Source organism: Dermochelys coriacea, chromosome 2, assembly GCF_009764565.3.
Source record: "Dermochelys coriacea isolate rDerCor1 chromosome 2, rDerCor1.pri.v4, whole genome shotgun sequence".
Taxonomy (NCBI): domain Eukaryota; kingdom Metazoa; phylum Chordata; order Testudines; family Dermochelyidae; genus Dermochelys; species Dermochelys coriacea.
This window is the reverse complement of record NC_050069.1, coordinates 146691304-146699071: the sequence shown is the minus strand read 5'-3', so window position 1 is coordinate 146699071 and position 7768 is coordinate 146691304. Positions and strand designations below refer to the sequence as shown.

General features: G+C 48.9%; 1 long non-coding RNA gene across 1 annotated transcript; it reads right to left on the bottom strand.

Moving 5' to 3' along the window:
- Window positions 1–1033: 1033 nt before the first annotated feature.
- On the bottom strand, window positions 1034–6176 carry LOC122458517. The gene is made up of 2 exons (XR_006278558.1): window positions 5816–6176; window positions 1034–1136 (listed from the first exon to the last, which is right to left on the bottom strand). It is a non-coding gene; the product is annotated as an uncharacterized LOC122458517 (long non-coding RNA).
- Window positions 6177–7768: the final 1592 nt, after the last annotated feature.

Sequence of the window (7768 nt, the reverse complement as noted above, 5' to 3'; positions counted from 1 at the left end):
CTTTTGGCCATATACAAAATAGTGACCCTGTAGGGCCCAGTAAGGACTGTTTCTTAAAGGGATTCCTGGGATATTTAAGGCCACTTTTCCAAACAATTTATATGCCCCCAGGGGGGCTTTCCATCCTCCCGAGTGGGTACAAGGGGGGTATTCCTAATTGTGCCATTCAAATTGCACTCACCATAAGGACCGCTGCAAACCCACCATTGGCCTGCTATAGTGGAAATATTAACTGAACGGCAATTTATATTTCCTGACCCTCTTTTTGTGGAAGAATCATTCGTAAGAGTTTCCCCAAAAGGGGAGGAACCATTACATCCACACTGTTGACCTTCCCTCTTGGTTTTTATTCAATATCCATCGGCCCACTGTGTAATAACACAGGAGCTCCTTCCCACAGGATGCCTATAGTGATCAGATTGGTTTCGGGTAAAACAAAACACTCCCTCAGTGAGCACTGCAACTGAATACTCCTGATCCTGGTAGGTAGCTTGCTGCAAAGAGATCTTATCCCAGAACGGTGAGTCCGTTCGATTTCTACTTTCCTGCTTTTTGGTGGCGGCTAATTCTGCTAGGGTTAAGGGCAGCATGACAAGGGGCACTCCTGTTTTGGGGGAAAATGGAGTTGGAGCACACACCCAGCAATCAGTTTGGTTTGTTAAAGTAGAAACATGGTGCCCAAGTAAAAAAAAAGGAATTATGTTCCCAATATGCACAGTTTAGAAATAACAGCATAGAAAATAACAGGGTTACATGATTAATTATTACTGGGGTCCTCCCGGTTCAGGGTTTCCAGTTTTTGAGTGGGCCGATTTTGGCGCTCAGGTGCCAGCTGTTTGTGTCTCTTAAACAGTAACTTTAGTTCGAGATCGTCACTAGATGAGGAGTCAACGGGGTGGACGGTCCACTGCTCTGCTGATGCAGGGGTGGGTACTGCCTTCAGACGCGAGTGATGGATCCAATTTTTGTGTCCCTTGACCTTTGCCACCATATGGGAGATTAGCAGGACGATGTAGGGTCCTTTCCACTTTTCCTGGAGAGGCTCGTCTTTCCAGGTGCGAACAAGCACAGAGTCGCCAGGCTGTAAGGAGTGGACGGGAGAGTCCAAGGGAAGAGGCTGGGAGTCTTTAGTATACCTGTGAAGAGACAAGAGAACAGCAGACAGGGAACACATATACTGAGACAAAAAACCATTACCCATCTCCCACTCCCCTGACAGAACCGGTGTGCCATTCATAGGCCATACCCTCCCAAACATAATTTCAAAGGGACTAAGCCCTAATCTATCCTTTGGGAGAGCGCGGATGCAGAGCAGGACAAGGGGTAAGGCATCAGGCCATCGCAGGGAGGCTTCTTGGCACACTTTTGAAAGATGTCATTTAAGGGTCTGATTGGTACGCTCTACTACGCCGCTGGCTTGTGGTCTCCAGGGCGTATGGAGTTTCCAGGGGATCTGCGAGGCATTCGGCTTTGGACGATCTTTGATGTGAAGTGTGTCCTGTTGTCAGATTCCATCCACTGGGGAAGTCCGAAGCGAGGAATGACCTCCTTAACAAACTTAAGGGCCACCGTCCTGGCAGTGCAATTGCGGCATGGGAAGGCTTCTGGCCATCTGCTGAATCGATCCACTAAGACAAGAAGATATTTGTACCCTTGGGTCTGAGGAAACTCAGTAAAATCTATTTGCCACACCCATCCGGGGCCCGGAGTGGGTTCCAGAACAGCGGGTGGCCCTAGATGTCCTGGTCGGGGGTTATTCTTTTGACAGACTAAGCAGTCCGCCTGTACCTGGGTAGCCAGGGGTCGGAGTCCAGAAGTTATAAAGTATTTGCCCGTCAGTTGGATAAGTGCTTCCCTGCCAGCGTGAGTGGTTTGATGTAATTTCTGTAACACTGGCCGGATCAGGCCCTTCGGTAGAAGGACTTTCCCTTCTGGGGAATCCCTCCTTTTCCTGGAGACCGAGTTTGTCGGTTAGCTGTCTCTCTTCTCCAGAGTACTGGGGGGTCGGAAGCTCTCCCACGGATGGGATAAGGGCATGCATATGGGCATTCTCAGTCTGAGGGGATATCAGGGTGGCAGCATGCTTAGCCTCTCTATCTGCCTGGGCGTTACCCCTGGCCATATCTTGATCTTCCCTTTGATGGCTTTACAGTATACCACCGCCACTTCCGAGGGGAGTTGTAAAGCTTCTAGGAGCCGGAGGATTTGGGGCCCGTACTTGACTGGGGAGCCTTGAGCTGTCAGCATTCCCCTTTGCTTTCATAAGCCAGGTTGAGCATGTAGCACTCCAAAGGCATATTTTGAATCGGTAAAAACATTGACCTGCTTTCCTTTTGACAGTTCAAGCGCACGGGTCAGGGCTACTAGTTCAGCCAGCTGGGCAGAGGTCCCAGTGGGCAAACCCTTGGCTTCCACAGTGTCATGGAGGATTACAACAGCATAGCCCGCTCTTCTTTGCCCATTTATCACAGTGCTGCTACCATCAGTATACCACTCATGATCTGCATTTAAGAGAGGTATATCTTTTAAGTCCGGACGGCTAGAGTATTGGGCATCTATGATCTCTAAACAATCATGTTCCTGTTCCTCAGTCTCCGGTAAGAGGGTGGCAGAGTTAAGGGAGGGGCAAGACTGTAAGGTGACTTCAGAGTTCTCTAGAAGTTTAGCCTGGTACTTAGCCATCCGAGCCTGGGTGAGCCAAAGGCCTCCCTTTGCATCCAATAAGGCTCAGACCATATGAGGGGTATATCTCTGTATTGTCCCTCCCAAAGTTAGTTTCTCAGCTTCAGCCAGCGTCAGGGCTGTGGCTGCAATTGCCCGCAGGCACGCTGGCCATCCCTTTGCCACTTGGTCCAGCTGCTTAGAGAAATAGGCCACAGGACGTTTCCATGCTCCCAACAACTGTGTGAGCACTCCTAGGGCCACCCCATTTCGTTCATGTACATACAGCTGAAACAACTTAGTGAGATCCGGGAGGCGCAGAGCCAGAGCTTCCATCAGCTTCCTTTTCAAGATTTTAAATGCCCTGTCGGCCTGTGGGGTTCAATAGAAGGAGTCATGATCTGCTTCTTTTACACAATCATACAGGGGTCTAGCCCACAGTCCAAATTCCGGGATCCATATCCGACAGAACCCCGCCATGCCCAGGAAGGATCTGAGGCATTTATGATTAATGGGAATGGGAACCTGGCAGACAGCCTCCTTCCTCTCATTGGAAAGCTGACGCTCCCCCTGCCTTATGTGGAACCCCAGGAATTGTACCATCGGGAGGGCAATTTGAGCCTTGCTTCTCGATACCCGATATCCTCAGAGGCCAATAAAATTCAGGAGACCCACAGTGTCTTTGAGGCATGGGGTTAGGCCCACTGTAGCAATTAACAAATCATCTACATATTGAAGAAGAAGAGCCCCCTCCTCGTTGTTCCACTCTTCCAGATCCCTGGCCAAAGCCTGGCCAAAAAGGGTGGGGGAATTTTTAAATCCCTGGGCCAATACTCTCCCGCATAGTTGCTTTTTAATCCTTTTTGTGTCCTCCCACTCGAAAGAAAAGATTTCTTGGGACGAGGTATCTACGGGTACAGCGAAGAACGCATCTTTCAAATTGAGGACCGAAAAATGGGTATACTGGCCTCCTACAGAAGCCAGTAAGGTATACGGATTCGGAACCAAGGGGTGCAGAGTTTTAACCTGTTCATTAACTGCCCTCAGATCCTGTACCAAGCGATACGTGCCATCAGGTTTTTGTACGGGCAGGATGGGAGTGTTCCAGGCTGACTGGCATTCCCGGAGGATTCCATATGTTAGAAACCGATCTATAGTGTCCTGTAAACCTTCTCTGGCTTTCTTCGCAATTGGATACTGTTGAACTCGCACCGGGCCTTTTCCTGGCAGGAGCTGAACCTTAACAGGGACTTGATGGGTAGCTTTTCCTGGGACCCCCGCTGCCCACACTAGAGGGTACACCTGGTCTTCCCACAGGCTCCATTCTGGGGCTTGCATAGCTGAGGGCTCAACTGTAAGGGTCATGATCCGTGCATTCTCGGGCGGTAGAGTAAGGGTTATTTCGTCTTGAGTAAACTGCAAGGTGGCGCCTAGGCGACAAAGCAGATCCCGTCCCAGCAGAGGCGTCAGGCACTCGGGGAGACAGACCAGCTTGGGAGATATAGTCCTATTTCCCACAGAGCATTCCGCTGGGGCATACACTGGGCACTTGATGCCTCTGCCTGTGGCACCCACCACGGTAAGGGATTCTGCTACCAGCAACTTAAGGGGTCGATTCACGGCAGTTCGTGCCGCTCCAGAGTCCACTAAAAAGTCTATTTCCGAACTTCCCCCCGCACCTTTACTTGGGGTTCCAGGGGCAGGGCGGTCCATCCCCCCAACACCCCTATTCCTGTTCCTCCAGTGCCATCATAGGGGCGCCCCTCTTTCCATTCCTCTCTGGGCACTCATTCTTCCAGTGTCCCTCTTGTCTACACAAGGCACACTGGTTGCGACCCAGTCATCTCTCCTGCGGGCCCAGACATCCGCGTCCACGGCCCCTTCCTCCCCGGCCACTTCCCGTAGTGCCAGCCTGTATCGCCGCTACTATCATTCTAACTTGCTTTTTCTCCTTTTCTGCCTCCCTTAGACTATAAGCTCGGTTTGCAGTCTCTAAGATTTGTGCCATGGTCATGCCCATTAGATCCTCTTTTTTCTGTAACTTTCTCTTAATATCAGGGGCTGCTCTGCTCATGAAAATTCCCTTAATGATTGCCTCAGTTTCCTGATCATCAGGGTCTGCATTGGTGTTCTGTCAAATAGCGTCCCAAATACGCTGTAGGAAGCCCCTTGCCTTTCCTTTAGATCCTGCATTACCTCATACGGTTTTGCCCAATTATTATGTCGGACAGCCGAGTGACGGAGTCCATGCAAAAGCAACTGCTTATAGGTGGTAAGCCGGGTCATACCCGCAGGATCATTTGGGTTCCACCTGGGGTCTACTCAGGGGACCTGCTCATCTGGGTGAGGGACATTATTACTATCCTGGTTGTACCGTCTCTGTGCCTCCTCCCTTGCCTTGTCGTTCAACCTCAGACAATAAGGTGCGCAGGAGGACGTTGCAATCCTCCCAATCCGGCTTATAGCTGCTAAGGCAGCCCTCAAAAACTGAAAAAAACCTACTCGGGTTGGTGGAAAACTCCCCTGCCTGTACTTTGAAAGCAGCCAAATCCATAGGGTTAAAGGGCACATGGGTATAGACCTGCATAGTCGTGGCCAGACGCTCACCCATGCCAGTATGGGAGATCTTAGTTTCAGTAAGTAAAGGATATAAGCCCACTGTAGGGGCCCTATCAGGTGGGGGCATGGGGGCCGAAGGGGACACCGAACCTGCCATCACAGTTGGGGTGGGAGTCTGGGGACTAACATTAGCCACTACCGAACCAGTTGGAGTCAAATTACATCGCTGTAAGACATCTGATCAATTACACAAAGCCAAAAACAAGTTTGCATACAGATGTTCATTCCATTTCCCCGTTCGCTGACAGAACAAAAGTAACTGAAAGATCGTATTGTAATTAATTGACCCTCCTAGTGGCCACCACTCCTGGTCCTCTAGTTGATATTGAGGCCAGTCAACTGTACAGTATCGTTTTAATTTATTCTTAGTCATCGGATCCAATCCAAATACCTTCCAATTTGCTAGGATACACTCTAGGGGCGTACACTGTGCCCTCCCTCCCGAGTTCTGTCCCTGTCCCATGCCTGCAGGGTAACTCTGGGCATGCCCAGGTTCAAAACAGAGCAGACAATCTGGATTTCAAAAGGTTCCTACCTTATCTGAAGGACCGGTTCCCCACCGTCGCCCGCAGCACTTCTCCACTTATCAGGCGCGTTGCACAGTTGTGCCCTATGGGGCTGGTTGGGCTATGCCCCTCCGAGGCCCCCGGGAATCACACCGGTGTGCACTGGGCGTCGGTTGGAGTCCTCACCCGCCAGTCCCCGCAAGGGATCCGGGTAAGGCTTGTGTTGTGGCCTCTCGCTCACCCAGGGACGCCAAAAACTGTTTCTGGCACAAAAGCCTGAGCCAGGCAACAGCTGGATTCGTTGCCCGGTGTGCGTCGCCCAATAATCACAACGGGGTAGAGAAGTAGAAAAGTTTATTTGAAGCTTCAAGCGGTACAGGGAGACAACAATCTCAAATCCTGCACACCAGTGCAAGCAGTTACACATATTTTATACATTCATTCTTTAGCATACTTATCCAATAGCAAGCTGCCCTAAGTATCCATATAGCCAATCCGATATACCAGCCAGTTCCCCTTTTTTCCTCTTATCATCTATTCCCCCATATACGGAGTTGTTTGTTCAGCATTATCTAACATTCCTGTCCTGCTTGACCTAATCTTGCTCCAGCCAGTCTGCGCCTGCAATACACTGTTGCAAACTTCTCAGCGTGACCGCTGTGAGTGTCTCCGGGCAGAAAAGGGAAGGCGGGGCATCTGGGCCTAGAGCGAGGGGGCTTCATCAACACTCGTGGTCTTCCATCCCCTTGAGTTAACTAGTGGCCATGCCCGGTGTCCCCAACATTACTGTCATTCAATTTTTTTCTTTTAACTGTCATTTTAATCAGTTCTAGGATCAAATAATGATTCTTACTTCTCCATTTGATTAAAGTGAAGCTGCAAATTAAATTTTTCTCTTAGACCTTAATGCTCTGCCAACCTCCAACCTGAGGTGATGACAGAGCCTGCATAGTCTGTGAAAGCAGAGGAAGCTCATTTGTCTCAGGGCTGGTTTGCTTTTCAGGGTAAGAGCTCCCAAAGACCTATGCATCATCCATGATGGCTATATTATTTGCCATTTGTGTTATCTGAGTGAAGAGATTCCCAGGCTGAGTAACAGGATGTAAAAGATCCTTTGCAACAAAAAAAAATTTTGGGGAGTATATTATTGCTATGTTCTTTTCTTAGAATACAGTGTGATACAAAGCTCTTAAACAAGATATTTTGTTGAATTATTTTAACAGCTCTGTACCTTTAAATGTGCTTCTTAAATAAGGCTTCATTGTATTATCAAGTACGTTTTGTTTTGATAAATAGAAAGCGCATTCATTTAACAGATCTGAACTGTATTTTTCATCCTGGTTTATTCCAGTTGCAGGTACTTACGCACTGAATGATTGAAATACCATTACTGAATGCTGATGCTTGGACATCATGGTGAGGGGGTTCACCTACATATAAATAGATTGCTTGTTTGCAGTGTTGTTGTAGCCGTGTTGGTCCCAGGATGTCTTGCAGCATGTTATTGTGGTCCCAGTCATGTCCCCAGCATCCATGTGGTCCTTGTCCTGCCGAGAAAGAGAGAGAAAAAGACAGTGATGTGTTAATCATTTAATTTGTTTTCCCCACCCAAAGTGTTGTATTGGTTTTTGGAGTCCTTTGCTTTAAGCTAGTTGGACAGTTAACAGCCGAGTAGTTTTATTATCTGTTACAGTTTTTTGGCAGGTCCTTGTTAATAAACTCTTGTTGTTTTGTTACCTATTCCTGTCTCAAGGGTTGTCTTTTAGTGATAAATCATAAACTGATGACAAAGGCTGGAGGAGGATGGCCTGCAGTGTGGGGGTTTGGGATTTAACACGGTCCTGACTCCCTTACTTCCCTCTTCTGGGTTAACAATGTCATACTTGGCAGAAACCCCAACAACATCCCCAACAACACCATGGATATCTCCAAGGAGCCTGAGTAACAGGCCCCTGTGTGAACAGCCAGGAGGAGGAGGTGGT